Source organism: Cuculus canorus, chromosome 1, assembly GCF_017976375.1.
Source record: "Cuculus canorus isolate bCucCan1 chromosome 1, bCucCan1.pri, whole genome shotgun sequence".
Taxonomy (NCBI): Eukaryota; Metazoa; Chordata; class Aves; order Cuculiformes; family Cuculidae; genus Cuculus; species Cuculus canorus.
In genome coordinates this window covers 128,159,287-128,183,906 of record NC_071401.1, presented here as the reverse complement: position 1 = coordinate 128,183,906, position 24,620 = coordinate 128,159,287, and the positions used below count along the sequence as shown (strand labels likewise).

Genomic DNA, 24,620 nt, shown 5'->3' with positions numbered 1-24,620 from the left:
AGAGGGCGATTGGGGGCGTTTAGGGGAAAGAGCAATTGGGGGAGTGTAGGAGAAAAAGCATTTGGGGGGGCTTGGGAGAAAAGGAGCAATGGGGGAGTTAGGAGAGGAAGAGCAATGGGGGGTTAGGAGAAAAAGCGCATTTGGAGGGGTAGGAGAAGAAGAGCATTTGGGGGGTTAGAAGAAGAGCAGTTGGTGAAGTTAGGAGAAGAGCAGTGAGGGGAAGCAGAAGAAGCAAAGGGGGGTAGGAGAAAAAGAGCAGTTGTGGGGTTAAGAGAAAAAGAGCAATTGGGGGGGAAGGAGCTGAGAATGAGAATCGTAATAATGCTTGGCTGTGCGGCTAAGGGAGCTTTTCATTGGGGAGAGGCAGAGAGGGGGGGCAGGTCCTACAGAAACATCTCCCGAGGTTAAAACGGGAGAAAAAAGGGCTCCTCTTTCTAGTCACACGCACCTCGGTGTCTCTCTGTAGCTCAGCAGTCCGCAAGGACCACGAAACAGCACACACACAAAAAAATTCTCCCCCCTCCCCCGAAAAAGAGTAAAATACAGTATGTGACAAAAAAAAAAAAAAAAAAAAAGCATCGGTGATTGTGTTTTTCTCATGCCCTTACTTCTAAACCAGCTGCACAGCCCAGCTCAGGCTGCTTGGCCCTTATAACTCTCTTGGCACCGAGTCAAAAGCTGATAAGCATTTGGGCGAGACAGCTCAACTGCTGTGCTGGAAGAAAAACAGCTGCCATGATTGCTGTTTGATTGAGAGCGCTTACACACACTCACAAAAAAACATATCGGGGCTGCAAAGACGGGCCACGAATGCCTGAGGATTCGGCTTCAGAGGATCAACACGCATTTCCTTTAAAAAAAAAAAAAAAGTTTTATATAGTTTCTCGGCCATTCCCCCTCCCATTTTTTTTTTTTAAAGAAAACGTACTGCGTCGACTTGCTTTTCTTCCCATCCCCCCTCCATAACCTCAAGCAAACTCAAGGAATTGTGCCAAAAGTCCCGTTGCTGGTTACCAAGTGCATTTTTTTAAACGTCCCTTTGATACTTCTTTCCCTCGTGCTTGCCATGGAATATGCAAGTCAGATAATTTTTCCATTACTTACAAGAAGTAATTAAAAAAAAAAATAAGACCTTCTAACTCGACATGCCTTTCTCTTTTTCTCTCTTCAGGGGCAAAAGGAGGGAAACGAAGGGGAAGAAGGATATTTTTTCTCTTTGCCGAGTCCAACATTTGGCTTTTTCCATTTGTGGCGGATCACTGTAACGCTATTGTAAAACAACTTCCTGCCCCTTTTGGCTCACGTTCCAGAAGCTGCTAGGCTAAGTTCATAGCACAAACTTTTTTCCCTCTTGCCGAAGAAGAGAGACACACACACACACACACACACACAAAAATTACAAAAAAAAATCCTGCAAATTATTCCCCCCCTTTTCTGGCTAATGGACTCACAAGGTGAATTTATTGCAGCTCTTTAGGAATGTTACATGAGAGACGTCGCTATCCCAGCTGGATAATTCATAAGCTGAAAAGGTGGGGTCATTATAAATATATGTCTGTCTGTGTCTGCGTGCATTTTAATTTTGTAATTTTGAATTGTAAGTCTTAATGCTATCAGGTGGATAATGAGCTAAGCTGCTTCATCTGTCATACTAATTTGTATATCTATCATAGCACAGATCATTGGCTTAGTACATACAGCCTCCTACTTTCCAATTGCTTTTGTACTCTAAGGTGACCTGCGTCTCTCTCGCCTTTCCTCCCCTCCTCTAAAGCTCAGTCTCATGAAAATACCCACCAAAAGCTTTTAAACCCTCCCTCCTAGAAGCGGGAGGTGTTGCAGCCTCTCTGCTCTAAGCCAAAAAGGAAAAAAATAAGGCCTCCAACAACTTGCTCTCTCACGATCTCCCTCTCTCTCCTTCTGTTTCTCTCATAGCAACAGCATTTCTTGGTACGCCTGCTTTGGCATACATCAGCATTTCTACCCGTCCAAGTGTCCTTTTGCGTCACATCTCGCCATTTCACTCAACCAATGAAATCTCCTTCTTGCAATAAAAATATATATACTTTTTCTGTTATTGGTATATTCAAATTTTTTTTTTTACTTGCTTTCCTAACAAAAAAAACGTTGTCAGGCATTTGATTTGCTCTACATGGGGGGGCGAAGGAGGGGGGAGGAGACTGTACAGGATTCAACCTTGAAGAGTCTTCTTTGTGGAAAATATGTTACCATAAGAAAACAGGGATTACATGGTTACTTAAGGAAAGTCATAGTTGTCCCTCTCATTTAATATTTGTTTTGCTTATGCTATCATTGCTTTCCTGATGTACTTTCAAGCCAACTAGGCAGTTTCAACTAACTGGGAAAGTCAATACCATGTGTTTCTAAGACTTTGTAAAATATTCTTCAGCAAAAAGGACATTTATTGATTTTTTTTTTCCTCTAAATATTGATCATGAGGTAAAAGTAAAAATATGCAATGGAAAATGTAAACTAGTAGATGTGAGTTTCTGTCTCTTGCCACTTTCAGATCCCACCCAAAGAGCCTGCTCTCCAACCTTCTGCTTAAAAACGCACTGTCCCGCAAAACGGAGCAGAGGTCTGTAGAGTCATAGATTTTTTTTTCCACCATGCATTTATTTCCTCCTTAAACAAACAGGTCATTTTAAAAAATGCAGTATTTAAGTGATCAGCTGTGGTACAGACAGTGGCAAAGACTTAAAATTATTTATAATATATTATAGCTTGTAGTATTACAAGCAATTGCAAGAGCTGTACATACGCTGCCTAAATGGTAAGGCTGCCAAAACCAAGCTCTACTAAGAATATATACTGTCTTTGATAGAAAATACTTTATACCTATACATCATCGAGTATATGAAAACCCATCTCATTGTTTTCAGGCCTGACTTTAATCCTATTTGCTCAGTTAAAATTCCCACTATTAGCCACATTTAGAAAAGCACAGGGTGGCACATGTGGGTTTCTCCGAACAGGGTGGCTGTGCCACTTCTTGAACAACTACAGCAGTAGCATATTTAAGGAACCTCTGCTACACGTTTTTATCCAGCCTCAGATCTCAGGAAAGTGGCTTTCTGAGGAGAGTAAACATTTCTTTTGCAAGCCAAATATATGTTTTATGGTTTACCCCTACCAACTTTTTTTTTTTTTGTAATGGTGTGAAACCACAAAATGTTTTTAATATTTATTTTTAGGGATTTATAGTAAAAGCATACTAGGTATTATCAGGACACAGCTGACAAGACATTTAAACAGTAACTTTCCCACAAATTTTCATTTGAGTAAAATAACATCTAGTAATTCTGACCTCTTCTAATAACTTCGGTATCTATTGCATATAGACTGTGGATGCAGAGGATGTGTATGCATAAATTCTGGATGCTTAAAAAGCAAAAGCAAGCAAAATTTATGGATAACAGACTTTGCAGCAGTCAGCCATAATGTCCAGCTAAAACTCTTATCATTTTGTCCAAAAATAATGGCATGACATTAATTTTTCGTATTTATATTAATGGAACATGCACAAATGAGAATGTTAACCCTGCTCAGAAAAAAAGAGAACATATGCAGTACTGCATTCAACAACTTTTAAAGCCAATGTAATACAAAAGACAGACCTGTGTTTTAGGGAAGGATCAGACTCAAGTATATTAATAGCTTATTTGGTAGCATTTTATTGGCATTTAATAGGTTTTCTGAATGACTTTCCCTCTTTTTTTCTCAGACACTATTTTTAGCTCCTTATTTATTTTTGTACTTTCTATGTGAAAATACACTTCTTGTTCTTTACTCTCCTTATCTATCCTTTCCTTTCTCACTTTTCGTATGAATGTGAAAACAGCCGAGTTTCACCTCTGATTTTGCTGGTCTCATAACTAGGATAATTCTTGAGTATTTGGAGGGTTAAAAGTGCATAGCCTTTACACAATTATGGCTCAGATTCATTCACTGAAAGTTATCGTTCTTCAAGGAGATATATAATGCATTATATCTGTCACCACAGTTGTAAAATAAGATTGAAAGTCATCTAACTTTAGGTTACCGCAGTACTAAAAAATAAGGAAAGAGGAAAACAATGAAGTTAAGTACAACTCGTAAGCTTCACCTAATAAAAATGGAATTCAAAAAAGGGAAGTGGAAGCATTTTTTTAAGATTCATCATGCCTGTGTAAGTTCAAATTATGTAAATAGTTATAAGCCAATATTTTCACACTACAATTTATACTGTTACATGATTTCATAACCTCTCTCCCCTTATCACAAGTTCTGTCTGTTCAAAACTCATTACAGATACTCCTGCTATACACAAATTAATTTGCTTATATTTTAACTCAGAGTGATATGTCTTATTCTTTCATCTCAGTTTTATGTGATACGGGCATCAAAACTAAAGTCAGCTCTAAGCAGATCTATGATTTTTTTCTTTCTCAATATTACAACTCATTTTCAATGAAGGGTTGTTTCCAATCTGACAACCTCCAGAAATGTTAAAAAAAAAAATGATCAGGTACATGATTAAAAACAATGCAACCAAACATATCAATTTTTTTTAGGATTAAGCTATCCAGAAAAGTATAAATTCACGTTTAGGTTTTTTTTTTTTAATTCACATCATTAAAATTATTCTAGTACATGTTATAAAAAAACACAGCAAGAGTAGCTTCACTTAATATTTAGACAGCTTTTTCTTTTAAAGACACTTTCCAGGGATTGAAAATAATAATAATAATAATAATAATAATAATAATAATAATAGTAGTAGCAAAACAGTCTTGTCCATCTTCCTCTAGACGGACCAAATGTGATCTTTGGGTTTATAGCTGGTGTACCCTTAATAGAAAGGACAATAACTACACATTGCACAGGTTACTTGGGAAAGTTCTATTCTACTGTTGAATAATTCATGTTAATTGCAATGGATCAGTAGTGTATTAAATTATGGGGGGAGAACATTTAAATTCCAAACAAAGACAGTCCTGAAATAAGTGATTCCAAGCTAAACAAGGATATATTTCCACATTCTTCTCTTTGAAACATAATGAAGCATTTAGCAAAAATGCTTCCTTCAATACACTGTATTTTAACAGTAATGTTTTATAGCAAACTTGGCATTAAACTGGTATCAACACAAATGAAAGTCTGGCAGTAGGACAAGTGTTTTGGTTTTTATTTATTTTTTTCTTTTAGAGAAAGGAGGCATTAAACTGTGCATGGCATTAGCAGTTTTTTAAAGGGTGTTACCAACACAATTTTAACTTGCAGCTACTTTTTTCCTCTTTTTTTTTTTTTTTTACTGTACAGATGTACACTTGAAACTGATGGTATTAATATTTTGCTTATATGACATGCTTACTAATGAAAACTCACATCGGCAGCAGCAACAAATCAAAGCCTAGGACAAGATTTTATTTACTGGCTTCTGCTCCTTTACCGTGAGCACACCACAAAGTTCCTGGAGGCAAACCCAGCTGCAAATACGTGTTTGCGAAGGAGGTGCAAGCTGCAAACTAAGCAGTGGCAGAGTTTTGTGCCCAGTTGAGAAGCGAGCTGTCATGCACCACACTTTAGCTTTATTGGAACTGAACTTGACCGTGCAGCCAGCCTGGCTCTGAGAGATGTAACTTACAGGGCAGAGGATGCAGCTCCACGCTCCGGATCACTCTCCCTGGCTCTTCCCGGCTGTCCCACGCCTCTCCCCCTGCCCAGCACCCCATCCAGCACCTTCCCCATAGTCCCCAGCAGAAGGTGCAGCCTCCCCTCCTCTGCTCAGGGTAAACGCCGGGCTCCCGGAGCCAAGCCCGCAGCCTGGAACGCTGCGAGGCTTGGAGCATCCGATACCGCTCTACCTTCAGCAGTGACTGGCATTTCTAGTTCTGCTGCAACTGCTCTGTCCTGGCAATATTTATCTCCTGGTATCCACAAAGTAGTGGATTGTAGAACGCTGCCCTCCGTTTATTTAAATGGACATCTTTGCTTAACCCTGCAGAAATAGCTGCTGGGGGAAGGCGGGGTGGGGGGGGGGGGGAGTTGAGAGGATTTGAAAGTAAAAACAAAATTAAAAGAAGGAAAAGAAAGGTAAATAACACATTATTAAAAAAATGTTAATTTTTAGAAAATGCTGAGTTGCAAAAGTAAGCAAATCTACATGATGAAATCTGTAATGAAAACTGAAAAATTTTTAGGTCTAAGAAAGGGATTAAAATACCTTTATATGATAAATTACTTAAAGGCTTTTAAACTAGTCTGGAATTGTCCAGTGATCAAGTTCTGGGATATTAAGAGTTTCCTTTTTTTTTTTTTTTTTTTTTTAATTACAATAGAGTGCTCCAACTCTGAACAAAATGAATTGTAAAGAGAACACGACTGACAGACAACAGAAATTCCTTAGTGGGATTTTTGGTAGTGAGATGTTAGTAAGGACAAAAAAAATACCTAAATTGTAAGAAAATAAAAGGGGATGCCCATTATGGCAACACTTTCATAGCATAGTTGCAGTTATTTAGTACACAGAGCTACCTAATCCAAAATGGTTGTAGGTACAGAATTCATAGGGATATGATCTGCTTATGAGCTGAGTATCATATCTATTTTATATAGCCAATTTCAGCTTTATGGTTCAATTAAATATTTTTCTTTAGCCTATTAAAACTAAAATATATGGTACATAAGATGATCTTAGATTCATCTGTCTAACCCAGTTAACTAAAATACCACTGTAATCTCAGACTGTAACAGTGTGTATTTACACCAGTAAATTTAAAAGCCCTCTTCTTTAAAAAAAAAATAAAATAACCCTCACGTGAACAATATCGTCCAAATATTGTCATTACAATAAAATATCATGTTGAGAGAAAAATAATCTTATTGAGAGAAGTTGTGTTTGGACAGTTAATATAGGCTTCTACATTCTTATATTAGTTGCAGGTATAAATTATATTTGTGAAATAAAGAACATCAATTCAGTACTTCACAGAATTTGTGTTCCATGGAGAGTCTTCCTGGGAATCATTTGGGTTTTTTCTTCCTGTCTGTCATGTTATACTTGCTAAAGTTGTCACACTTGCATTATTAAATTTCTTACATTTTGAATGGATGTCTAAATTTACATATTCAGCTTTAGCAGTATTCTGCTACTTTTCAGTTTCAGTAAACAAAATGTCACACACACATGTGATCCTGTATTTCCTCTGTCCAGAAAGATGCATTACCACAAAGAGATCCATTTAGGCATTCCACGATCTATACACACACATTCCACATTTGACAAAACCAACAGTATCTACGGAAAGGATGTTAGCAAATCTGAAGGGACAACTACCCTGCTCCCAAACACAGACTGGGACTGAGGCATGGCATTAGGATGTGTGCCTCAGAAGTTCAAACTCGCTGCACCATCCGCAGCTGCAGCAGTGGAGGGACGGCTCTGTGACTCCAGGCAGATACAGCAGCAGCAGCAAGGCCTCAACTCAGCGCTGCACTCTGAAAGGAACTGTTTCTCTTCGTACAGAAAGAACAGACTTTTACATTAGAGTACCTTTACGTTACACGGAATGTGAAATGGTCTTTAAAGAGAGAGTCTGATGTTGCCAGCAACATGGAAATAAATTGCAAAAAAATCTGCATAATTTCTCATTTTGCTTGATGAAGATTAAGTGTATGCCATAGTTTAATACAGCTTATTTAAATGAAGATGGTTAAAACCTGACAGAACCAATGCAAACACTCTTATAAGGAAGCTATTTAATAGAGTCGTTACTATGCTGTGTACACTGGTAACGTGCAACATGAATGATAACACTGGCATCACCTTTAAAAAAAGTGGGAGGGGGTGGTTGAATTGTGGAAAGCTGCTTCCAGACTATTTCAGTGAACTATGTTTCTCAGTTGTTTAAAAACACTTCCTTTTCAGAATGCTGAAAATTCCCAAGGGGTATCAGTGACTAATCTGTGGAAATTTCAAGTTTCAAATATAACTATTTTTTCCAGGGCATAAATGCATTCTACTGGAGATTTTAGATGGATGATAAAAGCACTGAAATGTTAAAAGGGCAGGTCTTAAATTTATATTCCTAGAAAATGTTATCAACAGAAATGTAATGCAATGAATTTTTCTCGGTCCACCAAAAATTTCAAGAAAACTTTGGAGTGTTTTTTTCTAGGACAAGCAAGTAACTTAATAAGAAAATTGTGCAGCGGAGAAGACAAAGACACTTTTGCCTCTTGGCAACAGGACAGTGAGACTTGGTTCAAAATAAAGAACTCTCCCCGACTCAATTAGAAATACATCTGCTTTTCAAAACCTTTTGAAGCCAAATACCAAAATCAAAGTTGTCATCTAAAGCCCGCATTAATACCACCATTTATTTGTTAGAAAATTAAACAAGTCCTCCTTCCCCCAACAACCGTTTTAACACGATTGCAGACTTCATCTCTTCTGCACATGCATGCTCGCACGCATACATGTGTGCCGTGTGCAAGAGGGTTAGACCTGTACATGAGACAGACATGTATGTGTGTGTATGCATTTATGGTCTCAGGTTATGACTACCCAGTAAGTCTGAATACTATTACAGTAAGACTTCAAATTAATATTACGTTTACATAATATGGCTCCATAGAAATCACAATATTTTAATAATGCAGACTAAAGATAACTAACAAAGGGTTACATTTGAACTGTAACAGGAAAAATCATAGAAGGCATGGTTCAGGATTTTTTTTTTTAGTTATACAAATAAATGTGTCATTTAGAACATCTTAATATTTCTAAAATATAGAGCAAGAACTATTAAAAGAAGTTGATCGTAACAGCACTACGTCAGCAGTAATTTTAGGTCTTCAACTTTATCGTAACAACTCATCTCCACATTCAGAGAACACGTACAACTAACTGCTCTTGGGCTACCTCAATATCAGACCTCATTCCTGTATGAGACCTGAAACAATGAGGGAGACTGACAGAAAGATTGGGGATTTTGGCTAATACAGTACTGCCCACGTACACCAAAATGTTGTTCCAGCACTGAGCTGGCAGCACTCTGGGTTTTCAGCGCAGGGGAGAAAGCAAAAGAGATACTTAAGAATCATTGTGGGGACACGCAAAACACAATTTCGCTTTAATTCTGCACTTATCCTTTTGCTATACAATCATGTGTGCATCCTGTACATACAAGGGAAGATTTTTACAGGAATAGCAGATTTAAAGTATTATTGCTCGGCTTTTACTGGTCAGCTAATGGCCAAAACCTTAATCAGTCTAAGAAATTTATTGGAAATTTACTGGAAAAGGCCAATCTGTGCTGGAACTACTGTGTTATTCCAGCTTTCGTCTTTGCCTTTTCCTAACAGAGAACGCCATTTTGAGGCTGTCCTGCATTTTTTTTTTTCAAAGCGGATAATGCCAGTGGAAAACACAGGGATGGTGGTGTTGTACTGCAGAAAAATATAGCAATGCTCTTTCACAGAGAAGCAGCATTTTTATTTTTACAGGTGCCACTGAAGTCTGTCTTGTATTGTCTACTCATCCTAATATTAGTGTAAAAATCACACACACATAAATGTATGGTATGCAGTTATCTGTATCCATGCAGCATTTTGAAACTATCCCATATTTCTTTTTATTCAAGTATTCAATGGAAAGAGGTGGAAGAGATTTTACCAGAGGAAAAATCGGAAAAATAAACATTTGCTTCAAATGAATTTTGCTGAGTTACACCGGGCCTAAATATATACCCAGCATTCTGGTGCTTAGGAAAAAAATATTTATCTTCAAAAAGTAAAGAATAGACTCAGTAATTTCCACAGTACATCTGAAGCCTGACTAAACCCATGTTCCATAAGACTATTTTTTAATTTTTCATGTTTTTCTCTCCTTAGATAAACTGATATATTGTAAATCATTATCCAAAGCATCAAGGAAACAAATGGGCTAACAGAAATGGCTTAATACTAAAAGCAGAACAGACAGGTGTACAACAGTTGATTAACAGAAGAGGTTGTTAATTATGAATGGTTCTTAGTTTTCACAGCAGGGGTCACATTTGGAAACAGTTTTTAATTTAGAAAAATAATACAGTAATTCATATTTCTAATTTCAGTAACAACTTGGTCTAGAAAATGAGGAAAGTCTTAACCACCATCAAGCTTTACCAGGTACAGTAGCTGGAGAAAACACTGCCAGAAATAGTAATGCTGAGACTATTCTCTGTCTCTTCTATTAATCCAAACTTTGCCAGAGATGAAGCTCTTTCTTAACAGTAAAGCAAAAAAAAAAAAAAAACCAACCAAATCCTGAAAGTTTTGAGTCAGGAACACCCAAAATAAAAAAATCTCCGAAAGGCCCCACTTACTAAGAAGCTTTCAAAAGAGGCATTTCTCCTAACCACATCTTATATTATCATATTGTATGCTGAAATAGTTGACTTGCACTCAGGAAAAATTAGGTTTCCTTTCAAGTAGTCACTTATAATATTTATTGCAAGGTTCCAATATCTTTTTGAGGAAAAAGCAATCCTTTAGAATTTTAATATTGGCTGAGTATTCACTTTTTTTTTTTACTTTTTTTTTTTTTCTTTCTCTAAGCAGCTGTCCACATTTTAAAATTCTCTTGCAGCTCGTCACCTTCAAAGCACAACGTACCAATGCTTTAAGGAAAACAAAAAACCAAAAATGAACACAATTGGCATTGCCTTGATGCTCCCCTCAGTCTTTAAAATCCTACAGATAACAGAAACGAAAAAGTATTACTGAAGAACACATGGTAAAAGGGGATAGACTTTGTATTTTCATTAGTAAACATATTCATTATAACTAATTAACACAAGTAAGAATTATACATACGCCAACCTAACAATATTATTTTTATTGGATAACGAGTATAGCAAGTATACCTTTCCCTTCTGGCTTCCATTAAAATCTAAAGTTGGTGGACTTTGGGAATTTTGAGTAACAAATAAAGGACACAGAAGGGTTGATTTCAGTACTGCTGTAGTCAGTGTCACTTGCTGCTCACACTGAGCTCAGCTTGGAATGCAAGTTCTCATTAAACTGGAATGATATTTGAGTTGCGTGGCCACTTCTTTTGTTCAAACAGCTTTTTTTTTCAGTATTACAGAATGCATTTTAGGAGTAGGTGATTGGAAGTGTTTGTTTAAATAATACAACTCCAAGGAAAATAAGGCAAAGGTGTAACATTTTACTTTAAATGACTTGAATGCAAAGAAAACAAATTAAATTGACGAAAGAGAAAGAAAGAAAAAAAAAAGAACATTTTCTGTCTTACACAAAAGACAGCGACACTATTCTAGATGAGGCAAATCCATATTGCAGCACATAATCCGAAAGCAGAAAAAGAAAAAAAAAAAAGCGCTTGGAAGCCTGCAACAAGTTCAAGAAAGTAGCATGCTGTCTTCTTCAGAGAGAAAAGACTGATACAGAAGGCAAATCTACATAGCAAATGCAGGAGCACCACCTCAGGCTCTCCGTCCAGCCCTGCCCTGTGCCTTGGCAAAGCCTCCAGAGAAGGATGCTCCCAGCAAGGTGGAGGCGGTGGGGATCTCCTGCCCACACAATCCTCCCGATCCCCAGGCACAACTGAGCCACTTCCAACATTAGTTAAGCCTCCCACCCTACACAGGTGGACTGGACACAAGAGGTGCCCACAGTTGTACGGAGGAGACAGGCTGAGAAGCATCTATCAGATGGCTTACAGGAGCAGTCTAAAAGGAGTTAAGAGAAACACAACTGCAAACAGCACAGAAACTAGCATTTGCAGGATTGTTCCCTGAATCAGCAGTAACATGAAGGGAACCTACTCTATGCTCCATTATGCCAATATGGTAGAGTCTTCCAGGCAGTAATAGTGGTATAAAACATGAAAAAAGGAACCAGTAAGCCCAGAAATACCCAAGTCTGAGAGCTGAAATTTACTGTCATACACATTTTTTTACTTTGATCCTACTCATGTCGACAGCCACAGAAGCCTCAAAGATTACTATCATAGCATTACTTTTTGTTTGTGATGCCAACACTTTAAGTTCCCCCCAATACACACACATCCCTTGTGCTGTTTTAACCCTGCTGTTTTACACAACTTGGCTGTCATCAGCAATTAAGGGCTTTTTTTTTTTTTTGATAGAAGGAAGAAATGTGGAGAAGCAGTATTTTGACTGAAGAGGTGTTTACAGTTTATTTTATGATCTGTTCTTGTATTTCACAGATTTTACAGCCGAGCAAAGAACAGCACATAGATGAAAAACCACAATAAACACCTTTCAGTGAAAGGTGACGATTTTCTATACACGAGCTTTCCAGGTAATTTATCTCGGTTACCATGTTTATATACGTTCTTTGGTCACAACAACTAAAAAATGAGATGCATCACATTCTACCACCAGTTACTTCTTAAGCCAAAAAAAACCCCAGCATTTTTGCATAAAATTAGTGATATGAGGACATCCTAGTTCACTTTGGATTAGTATCCCACGCTTACCATGCTCGGCTTCACAGGACTCTGTGTGCATGTGTGTATATTTACTTGGTGCAATACAAAGAAAATGTTATGAAAAACGCGATGAATACAATCTGCTGGGACACAGCATCATGTTTCCTTACAGGCTGAGAAACAATGCTTATTTTGAGACCTCAGAGGCCCAAGCTTAATGCTGCAATTTTCAGGAGGTTTCTCTTTTTCTTTGAAGAGAAAAATTCTCTGATTTTCACTAGTCTAAGCTTCTTCATTTGGTAGAGTACAGCGAGGGGAAAAAAAAAACCCAATGTTTCAAGGCTGCAAACAGAGAAAATGGATTACAGGCAGCACAGGGGGAAGACCCGAGCAATATATTTAGTCCAACAAGGGATTAAGTGCTACAGCCATGGGTAAGTAAAGAGCTAACACATCCTCTTTGAAGCAGTTTGACTTTTACTCTCGCCGTGACTGCTGCTTGCTTGGAGGTTGGGGCAGGCAAACCTGATACTCTGCCATTCTCTGCCAGCACGTGCCTAAATTAGTTCTCCATTTTGTGGTGGCCCTCTGAGAGCAATTCCCATTGAGAAGTGAACAAAGGCCGCGACCCCTGGGTCAGAGTGTAATGCAGGAAGCATGACCTCCCCTTTGTTCAGAACAGCACTGTTTACTCTGCCTAAGTAAAGATCACCAATACATTAACTAAAGAGGATTAAAAAGGTCATATCCCTAGGGATGGAGCTCACGCAAGTGGCAACTCTCTTCAGTCACTAAATCATTTGACTTCCCTCCCTACCCCCTCTTCAAAACAGAGACACCTTAAGCTGCCAAGGTTCAATGGCACATTAATTCCTGAGCAAAAGTATGTGTGAGCTTCACGTGGCCTTCCTTCTGATACCAGGATAATTTCTGCACAGCTAGCCAGATGTTTTGGAGTTGTTTTTAAAGTTATACAAACATTTTAAGCGAAAACTATCACCTCACTATAATTTTTTTCTTTTTTATCTCCTTTTGAAAAGTTCTGAGTTGATCTATAAAATTGTTTGAGTATTGAAATGGTTATTATAAAGTAAAATCCTTTGTAGTGATTATAAATGTGAATCTTAAAGTATCCTGTAGTATGTGGATAAGCAGAGAACTTGCCTATCGCTGCAGACAATTGCTACCTCCAGAATGGTTCACTTGCAAAGAAGAAACCAAGGAAAAACTAACTAAAAATATGGTACCTACGAGAATTCATGTATGCTAATAGCTAGGCTTAATCACGCTAAATAAGCACTTCTTTTTGTGTTTAAGCTTTCTGTTACCAGCTCTTTTATAATACAACATCATTATTAATGTGAAATATATTAACAGAAGCATTTCTTGAAACATCTAAAGCTGCATTGGTAACATACACGAGGCAGCGTGGCCAATGAGACAGTATACTGGATTGTCTCCCTGCCATTCTTGCCTCTAAGCCACTGGCCTGCTGGTTGATCCCAGTTTTTGCTTTGTGCCTTGGTTTCCTCATCTGTGATGACATGGCTCACTGGGATGCAGATGTTACCATCAGTTATTCAACCAGGATGGGAGAAAAAGAGCACGTGGGAGGGAGTGGTCTAGACTAAAACATTTTCTCTTCTCTACCCTCAGGCAGAAGCACTTCTGATGAAGCTGAACATTGCTAAAGGTTCCAGAAGAAAATAACAGGAATAAGGCCAAGCAGGGGTTCCAAGCTGATCAAAGTTTTGGCACAGGGCACTCGGCACCACAAACAAACCCCACAGGGGCTAAACGCGTTGAAATTAGCACCAGCTCACCCATCATGCCAGCAACTTTGAAAGGAGGACCAGAAGTGCCAGACTCCATAAAACAAAGTCCTAGAGAAGCACAGGAGTTTGTTGGGGGGGGTGGTTGGGTGTGTGAAAGGAGCCAAGTATCAATTCTTGCTAAGTATCTTAGCTTTCTAGTCTCTAGCAACATATAATTAATGCATAAAATGTGGCAAGCTGGGGTCTCTTTATAGCCAGCCTGCACACACGCTGGTATGCCCTTTCCATCTCTTCTGCTAGCCCTGCATCCTCCAGCATCAGAGAGGAAAAGGAAGGAAGATTCTTTGCACTCCTGTTCAGGACATTCAAGAAGTCACTTTCCCTGTTTGTAGGCTTCTTCATAGCAGGAACACATGCATTTCAAATGTTTTTAAAAAGATGTGAACGCATAAATGAAATAAAAAATTCAATAAAAATAACAGAATAACTTCCTTCTTCACCCACCATGACTGTTCCTTACTCCTACGGTTTCTGATGTTTCCTCACTCCAGTAGAAAGAGAGGGAAACTTACTGTCATCGGGAAAACCAAAAGGAGAAAGCCTTCTTAGCATACATGTCCCACTGGGGAGCACGGGGTTTAGCCCAGATGGCTCACAACAGATTCCAACAGGGCCAAGCATGAAGAAAGTTCCAAACCATGTGTTTGCACCATGATGGGTGGTGCTCCCACTGCAGGTGGGTGAAAAGCTGGCACTCAGTATAATGGCCGTATACATTTTCTTACCTGTCCACTTTTGTGCCTGAAACCACCGAATCTAACAAGACTTTCTAGTGTCTGCTGTTCCTCAAAATCTAACATAGAAATAGTAGGCTTTTTATTATATACCAAGGGTCAAATAAAGAACAGTGGAGTCAGAAAACCTTCACAGACAAGTTTAGAAAAGCCTGTGTCCAGAGCAATACAATCACTCCGGGAAAACCAAAAGATGTACAGCAGGTATTTAAAATAAGCTACCTGGAAACAGAGTACCATACTGTCATGTTGTATGTTTATCGAATCCTCCCACTGACTTCAAAGGGAACACTCCGCTTTTGTGCATGGAAGATTACGCAGGCATAGCGCATCCATCAGGAAAAAAAAAAGTAACAAAATCTCTAAACACAGAAGTAGGTGGACAAGGGCAGTCTGAGTACTGATAAAAGCTTTGTAATAGGTTGAGGCAAGAAGGTACAAACAAAAGCTCTGAACTCAAGCAACTAGAAAAAAGAATATACTTACAAATTAATACTTAAAGTGGAGATTGGGAGCATAAGGGCTGAACCAAAGCCATAAGGACAATTTATTGACATACGTTAGAAGCAGGAAGACTGAACAGCAATTGTCTGACAAGTCTGAAATAGTACTGGGAAACAAAGGGATTGAATAAAGAAGAGGAAAAACACTGCAGAAAAGATAACTGCTGATTAGGACCTTAAGATATTTAGTCATGCAAAAGAGTAAACTCACCCTTTCTCACCCTGTATAACCATATTAGTGTTTCATGTTAGCTGCGTTCCTGATCTGGTGTATGAAAGGAAAAATAAAGCTGTATACCCACTACTTCTTCTCACAGAAATTCGAGATTATACCTCCTAGTCTTTCATTTACCAGTTCTCTTTCACCTTCATACCAGACAACAGTACTCTCCCCCCAAGACGGGAAGTAAAAAACACACTCCTAAGAGTTATGGAATAAGTTATGGAATAACGTGTCCCTTCTCTCGAACACTAACACAGAGGAAACATGACCTTGTGACACAAAATTCTTGCATAGTCTGTGTGGTTCTTGGGGTGGAGCAATATTGTCCCTTAGATAACACCTTATTCTTTTCTAATGCTCACAAATCCAAATAGCCCCAAAGGTACATTTTAGCTTAAAAAAAAATTATCTGGCTTAACACAGGTAGAAAAATCTATGATACTGGGGCGATCAAATTGCCTAGTCCATCTAGACAGCAAATCCCATTAATCAATTCTTTTGCAAGTATAGCAAAAGAACAGCAGATACAAAACCAGAAAGTGCTGAATAAATTAAAAAGGCTCGCCATTGTGAGGACTACATACACAGGCAGGATTTCTGCAGCAGCTCAAGGTTGGATGCAGGGTTTTCCAACAAAAATACACACTCTCCTATAAGGAATGAAAGGGTAGGACTCCTTAAAAACAGGCACATGCTATTGGCATTACATGCCAATGAAATCTTGCATTCAGTAAACCATCTGAAAGGCTACTTTAAAAGATTATTACTTTAATGCCTAAGCAGAGATTACATGATGGAGAGAAAAAATAACACTGCTAACACAGTGAAAAATATGTCTTTTTTAATTTCGAGTGCATCCACAGAAGAAATTATTATTTATTTGGCCTTTCAAAAGGGCTTTGATACTGTGACTCATAAAGACCATAAAGAAAACAGAGTAAGAGTAACTGAAAGTTGGAGACGTGATTAGAAATGAGCTAAGCAGCCAAAAGCAAAATGTAGGACTAAGAAGACATTTTAAGAAGAAAAAGGTCAATAGTTGTTGCATGCAGATATTATGCTGTTATCAGCTTTGAATTTTAGTTAATGGTCTGGGAAGATCAGCTGTAAAACAGAGTGACAAAACTGACAAGTGAGGGGAATGTATTTGTGTTACTGAAGAGTTTAACAAAATTTAGTGAATGTGAAACATGATAAATAATTTTTTTGGTAATTGCTAAGGAAATCATATTGCAACATTCTCTGCAAAGGGAAAAGACCTGGGCGCCGTCATAACAAGCTTTCATGTATATGCAGCAATGCTGAATAAGCCAAGTTTTACGATGCATGCAAAAAAACCCCACGGAATACTGTATTAAAAACATTACCCTTGTAATATTCTCCATGAAGGTATTTCCCTGGCAGGTATATGCTATCTACCGTTCTTTTTACCTTACCTCATTATAACTACAGAAGTAACTGGAGTGCTAGGGCAGGTGACCCAAATGATTTGGCTTACAAAAAACCTGCGATATACGAAGACATAAAGTGATTTAACTATTTATGCTAGCAAGCACACGAGCAACAGGGAACACAACAGAGATACGTACTTTGAAAGTCAGGAATCAGTTTGACTTTCTCACCTACTTCCATTCTTGAATGGGAGATTATTCAGTTAAATTAAATAAGGTAAATTCAAAGTATGGGAATATGTTAATTTACAAAGTGCAGCCTGAGCATGTGAAAATCAGTGCCACATCCAACATTAAGGGACATCAGTGAGATTCTGAAAGAATACAGTTCTATTCATAGCCTACAAAAATACTGTTTGCTGGAAAGATTGTAAAGACCTTTGCACAAAGCCATGATAAAGGAATGGCCAAGGGATCTAGCTGGCCCACTTTCTGATGAGGACAGGGTATTTCAGAAGTATCAAATGTTGGTCATCTTCTCCCTCCATCCTCTTACCAATAAACCCTTTGTAAGAACTGTCAGGGTAGACTTAGCATTAATTAGATGGTGGATTTGATACAATGCAGTAATTTCTACTTTTAAATGTTTCCTGTTGGTCAAAAGCAACAAATAAGAAATAGAAAAGCTCACTTTAATGAAAGTGAAATGGTTCCTCCTCTAAGCTAGCCCCTGTGTTTGATACAATACTATCAATGCTTCACTCAATTTTTACAAAAATAAAAGTGTATGTTTACTTTGCCACCTGCTCTTCCTCTCCCCACAAATAATTAGCAAAAACCTATTTTATAAAATATTGTTTTGTGATACAAATATGTTTCCTCGTTTATTTTACTTTTTCCCCCTTTCCTTGTTTAATTTATTATCTTTTTTCCCCCCATCCATACATCATTGTTCACAAAACCCGTTTAATAATAAGAGACTCCAAGATGTGTGTCAGATGCTGGGCTATTGCCACTCGCACGGTGGTTTGCTACACTTGGCCTTCAGTCTTGCGGCTAACAATTCAACCAAACTGTGATAATACCTCACCACAACCCACACACCGCTGCTCTTCAAAGGAAAACAAGGAGACTTAATTAAGAGATGATGAGCTCAAATATAAGACAGGAGATGAAGGAGCAGATTCTGTAACCACACCTCTAAGTGGTTATACAGCTGAAGAAGTTTCGTCAGCTCCATCTTCACTCACAGTATAAGTCACACTTTTTCCAAATATATTTGTGGCAGCAGCAGAAGAAAAAAAAAAACAGCTTTAACATAAACTATACAGAGTCAAGATTGTAAATAAGCACGATTAACAAAAAGCTCTTACAACAAGTGTGGACTACATCTTAAAAAATTGCATATAGTTTTACTGGAAATAGTCAAAATCTTATCCCTCAAGAACTGTTATGTAAAAATATTCTCAAAGCCTCATTCCAGCCTTTTGTGATCCTATAATTGTTGTCATAATATAAAGAATGACAGATGAAAATCTCTCTGGGCATATATATATGTGCCAGTACAGGGGCTCATGCTGCAGCATACTGCACGGAAATAAAAATTCAGAAGTGCGTACAGCTACATTCTAGAGCCTACAGGACCAGTCCCTTGTTGGATTTTCAGAATAAACAAAACATCAAACCACTTAACTTATTACTCTGTAAAGTCGGAAATAGCTTTTGTGGGTTTTGTCATGATTAGTGAAATTGCTGAGAAATCTACGGCAAAACAAGATGCAAATAAAGCCACTGAACTCAAGTGAGGACAACTGACCATCCTTCAGAAATATGCATTAAGAAATAAGAGGGTTACATGCTTACTTGATTTCTTATTAAAAAAAAAAAATAAAGTATTTTTGTTTTACCTAAAAGAAGTCTTCATTTTGTCACGATGAAGGACCGCATCTCCACAAGCCAGTGCCCCTCAGCAGGGCCAGGTCCTGTGAGTGGCAGCCACACCCTCCTCTTCCTCATTTTTTTCCACTGACCACAAAATCCTTTCTATGCCAGATCCTGGGAAAAAAAAAAAAGCAACAAACACACTACATTTTTAAAGGACACCAGATACTGCATTGCCGATTTAATTAGGCAGATTAGAAACAAATAAATATATTTGCACACATATATCTGTATTTTCTGTTACATGTCAAGCAGATTTGGTAGGCCTGATTTGGCTCTCTATTCAAATCACAGGAAACATCATTAGAAGTGTTGTATATTGACAGCAGAATCAAGCCCTCTATCTCCTTCTAAAATTTAACAACACATTTTGCACCGGTATTGAAAAAAATTCACAAACTGGAGGCTTTTCAGAGCACCTTTGGACAAGCCTATGTATTTTTCTAATAGTATTACAACGTAAGACAAGTTTAGAAAAACGTTCTCTCTTCAGTGGATTTGAAACTCAGGCAGTTCTGGTTAACTCTGACCTTACTTTTTAAAAAAAAAAATTAAAAAAAAATCCCTCGAGTAAAACTTTCTTGGCTTATGTATCCCTCATAACCTCACCCAGACTATCAAATTATTTGGATCACAGTATCTTCAGCAAAGTTAATGATACTGTATAATGAATATTATCCCACGTCCTTATTCTTATATTTCATAAATTTTATTTTATCAATAATTGGGCAGTACATGAAACTATATGGAAATTGATTATTCCTATAAACTGTTTTGCATATCATAGCATCTGCTGGCTTTAATTCGTTATTTAAATGACACTGTAATTACAATACATTTCATATTCCATTTCACCAGAGAATATTGAATCTGAACAGAGTGATAATATCAACTTTTCCCAGTATCTAAAAAAATACTCGCTTCTTTTCAAATAATCAGCTCTATCATTCAACAACAAAGTAAAACCACAGTATTTAGAGTTCAGCAACTTAAGCTCAATTTTTTGCAAACAAGTGCACAAAGGTATTATTGTTCAGCTATCATTAGCAGTGTGGAATTAATATTGAAATACGCTGCTTGTTTATTTAAATTTGGAACTAAATATGTAACCTGAATCCACAGCTTCATGCTACTATGTTTGCTGAATGAGCAAACTGATATTAAAATAAAAATGTTAAGGTTATATTGAGATGGGTATTAGGGGATGACAATGTATATTACAGGTATTGTATTAAATAATGCCATATACAAAATAACGGTATCCCAGCAACTACTACATATTTATTCATGTCTGATTCCACACCCACAGAAAATTGCTCTTATAAACATGTGATCCACGTTCATTATTAGTAGGGGTGTTCACAGTTTCCTCTAATCTTATATCCAAATAGATTTCCAATATACAATTTTGAAATCCCAAAGCCTGTATAATGCAGGGTTAGATAAAGTAAACGTGCTGTATTTTGCACATACAGCAAAATACAATTCACTTGCGGAATAATGACAATAGCATAGTATTTGTAGACATGTTCATTTGAATTCAGAAATCTTTTTTTTTCCTTAATTGCAGAATACTGGGTGATATGTGTACCTTTGACCATACTGAAGTGCTCTGATACACAACACTGACTTTTAAATCCAAATACATAGTAGAAGAAAATCTTAGCACATTATTATTTTACTGGTCTACAACAATCCCCTGCAAAGCCCTCCCATCCACATATTCCATGTCAGAAAAGCACATTTATGCCAGACTGTTTGCATTTGTGCTCTGCACGAAGAGGAGCAAACAGAAATACAAGAGTTAACGGAAGAAACACCAAAACAACAAACCACAACACCAAAATCCCCAGGCATACTGAAGACCTTGCAAGAAAGGAAAATGTTCAGTAGATAACACTGGAACAAAAAGTGAACAGAGAATTTAGTGTCTCAGCATTGCCTGGATACCAGTTTGGGATTTAGGCAGCCTTGGATTACAAGGTCTATTACGCTGAAAATCTAGCCCACGGTTCCCGCACTGTTTTCTCCCAATACCACATCCAAACTGTGACTAAACACCTCATAATGCTTCTCTGGCACTATTTGAAGCAAACACAGTGTGTACAATTTTATGTGGCACCTACAAGTGGAGGAGAAAAAAGAGGCTCTTTTATCTGCTGAGCAGTAATGAAATGACAAACAGCAACTCGTATGATCAGTAACTGTTCCCCCCTCCCCTTTTTCTTTCTGTGGTAGGCAACAGGTGACAAAATTCAGCCCCTGACCTTCAGCCTTAAAAATAACATAGTCTTATTATTATTTTTTTCAATTAAAATTGAATGAAGAGGTTTAACTGGGCCTCTATATTGGCTTCAGAAAGTAAATGCCTTTCTTAACATGCATTTAGAGATTGCAGATGTTTTGTTTAAAGAATATACAGACCTCCCAGTTACAAATAATCAGTGGCTTTAGATAACAATCTAGTATTGACAGATCTTAAAAGAGAAAACGCAAACTACATTTTCAAGGGAAATGCATGTCTCAAATATTTCGCTACAATCTCTTTTTCCAATAACTTGCTAACTGATCTTAAATTCATAGATTAATTCTGAGGCAATAACCTCCAATTTTCTCAGCTCTTCCTCCAGACAAACATTATATTCCGATTTATGATTATTTGAAATATTTAATTTGCTGTTCGTGGCACTTAAATAGTTAATCTAATTTATGAGACATTAAGAATACCACATTAAAGATTCCTGCCATTTTCTTCTTTAAGCTTCATCACTTCAAAAGCATTTTTCCCCATCTATTACTATTTAAAACTTCTCTTCCTTTGTGCACTGGACATATAATTCAGGAGGCCGTATCAGTGGTACGATTCCTTTGCCGGTCTCTGTGCTACTCATTAAATAATTTCATTCCTGTCTGTGTATATGCAGCCGATCAAGTGCAAGCCATGACTTTGCTGCATTCGGCTACACCTCACACGCTTCCACAGCAAGCCTTGAAAACAAAAATATCACAAGTCTATAAATACATCTGCTTATATCACTGTCCCCGTCCTGATTCTTGCATTGCTCACACATCTCCCAAGCAGCGGTAGGTGCTGTAGCCGCACACCTGAGTCCCTTTGGGTGAAAAACCCCTTCACTACGGGCTAAAAATATTTCGGTTCTGGCAATACACATTTGTCGATTTGCAATCTAAAAGAATCTTTCTTTAAAGACACGATTTTTTTAAATATTGACATGCTTAAAAAGCAGGTTTTTTTAATTGGGAAAGCTTTGCAATTTCTTCCTTTTATGAAAACAGAGCTTTGCAGCACCAGCAAAGAGTACCCGGTACAGCAGATGGTTAAAATTCTGCATCATTTTTAATAGCCTTAAGAGACAGCACTGCCTTTTTTTTTTTCCGGGGGAGGGTGGGAGGAGGGGGGGAAGAGAGGAGAGGAAAAAATAGCTGAGAACAGCAATTTGCAGCCCTTTTTTCTTTTTTTTTTTCCTTGACAGCAGCTAGCCACGCCTCAGTCTGGCCCTTCCTCCAACCTCTGCTAACCTAAAAACCAGCGCCAACCTGGCAGCAGGCCATATATTCAAAAGTAAACATTATTCTCCTGCCATTTTTCAGTGGTGTTGATCATATCCTGATCTTCCCCCCCCCCCCCCATCATCCCGGCTGTAGATGAAATCCCTGTCTTTGCCCTGGTTTGTTTCGCTTTGCAACTGCACCAAGAAGACATCAAAGTCACGGTCTTATCTAACATGGCAAACTAGCAAAAAAAAAAAAAAAAAAAACAAACCAAAGAAAAAAACCAAGCAACCAAAAACGCGTTAAGAGGGATGTTACCTTCACCCAGGGAAGCAGCAGGCTGTTTTGCAGCGGGGAAAAAAAGCAAAGTCAGAGGAGGTATCTGCTGCCCCGCAGAACTGCCTGGTACCACCTTCTCCATCACTACAGGCACGGGCTCTTCCCGATGCAACGCACACGCCTCTTCCACAGCTGCCGCTAGAAACCTGCCTTTTGCTTCCACAGCTTTTCCATTTGCTTATGTAATGGCTACAGGAGCGTTTAAAAAAAAAAAAAAAAAAAAACCAACAAAAAAAAAACCAACAAAAAACCCGAACCCATCTGTCAGCAAGGCACATGCAGCACTGCACCTGACTCTTTGTTATCCCCCCACCATTCATTCATTCATTCCCTGTCCCTGTCCCTTCCGCTCCTCGCTTCCTCCTCCCACCTTGGACTGCTCCTCATTTGTAAAGGCTCTACAGGAAAAAAACCAACGCGACCCAGACTAATTAAACTAGTTGCCGGTTACTGCTTGTTACCTAGTCGTGCACTGCATTGAATGGATTGCTGACACACCGGCAGAAAAAGGAGATTATTGGGGGGGGGGAGGGGGGGGAGGATGTGTGTATTTAAAAATACACAAATAGAGAGGGATACCGCCGCCGAATACTCCTGGCCCAGCCTCCGAGCCACCCACCCCCGGGGCTTGTGTGCCGGTCTGGGGAAGTTAGGGGGTGCGGGAGAGCCGAGCCGAGCTGCTCTGTCCCGCCACGGGCCGGGGGCGCTGAGACTTAAAGCACACCGGCCATGTTGTCCTCGCCGCCCCGTTTTATCGGGGGAAGGCGCTGGCAGCCTGCCGCGCCGCCTGCCGCAAGGCTTTGGGGGTCAGGCGAGGGCAAAGTTTATTGTTCGGCGATGTTATATTTGTATCTCCTAGGGGCGAGATCTGCGTGTGCGTGTGGTTTTATTTTTGTTAAAGAGACGCCCCCCCCCCCCCCCCAATCCATCCCTATCCATCCCCATGAGCATCACGGTGCAGCAGGTAGCACAGCCCCGGGGACTTTGCCCCCTATCCCCACCCTTCTCCATCCATCCCCATCCTTCCTCATACATCCCCATCCACCCCTATCCTTCCCTATCCCCATGAGCATCACAGTCCAGCAGGTAGCACAGCCCCAAGGACTTTGCCTGCTATCCCCATCCATCTCCATCCTTCCCCATCGTTCCACATCCTTCCCCATCCCCATAAGCACCACGGTCCAGCAGGTAGCACAGGCCCAGGGACTTAGACATCCATCCCCATCATTCCCCATCCATCCCCATCCCCACGAGGATTTTGGTCCAGCAGGTAGCACAGCCCTGGGGACTTCGGCCCCCATCCCCATCCTTCCCAATCCTTTCCCACTGATCCCCATTCTTCCCTATTCTTCCTCATCCCCATCAGCATCGTGGTGCAGCAGGTAGCGCAGCCCCAGGGACTTCACCCCCCGCCGCCTCCTCCTTCCTCCCTCATCCACCCTTTTTTTTCCCTCTCTAGGCACTGTACAGTACAAATAACGCGGAGTGGTTTAGTCAAAACAGTCATGTGCAAGTAGCCTGGCAAACAAAAGCCTTTATTTATTTATTTAGCTTGTGCATAGATAAAGGAGGAGCCTTTGTGCACATAAATTTCACACACATCAAGCAAGGAGATGCCATGCTGCTTCCCGCGGGCTGACACCGCTTGTCTTGAAGCGCCACAGGACAGCCTGGAGGC

At 39.0% G+C, this 24,620-nt stretch overlaps 2 long non-coding RNA genes across 3 annotated transcripts in view; one reads left to right on the top strand and one right to left on the bottom strand.

The window, feature by feature from the left end:
• Window positions 1-23,065, bottom strand: part of LOC128853907 (uncharacterized) — a 126,777-nt gene extending 103,712 nt beyond the window's left edge. The window contains exons 1-2 of the long non-coding RNA XR_008452727.1: window positions 22,922-23,065; window positions 19,057-19,204 (exon numbers count right to left, since the gene is read on the bottom strand). This is a non-coding gene — a long non-coding RNA (uncharacterized LOC128853907). The remainder of the gene's footprint in view (window positions 1-19,056; window positions 19,205-22,921) is intronic.
• On the top strand, window positions 989-15,800 carry LOC128853909 (uncharacterized). Of its 2 annotated transcripts, none has more exons than XR_008452729.1 (4): window positions 989-1,079; window positions 1,172-1,532; window positions 12,239-12,897; window positions 14,120-15,800. It is a non-coding gene; the product is annotated as an uncharacterized LOC128853909 (long non-coding RNA). The 2 variants fall into 2 exon arrangements; XR_008452728.1 differs by having other exon boundaries at window positions 994-1,079; window positions 12,239-12,333; window positions 14,120-15,795.
• Window positions 23,066-24,620: the final 1,555 nt, after the last annotated feature.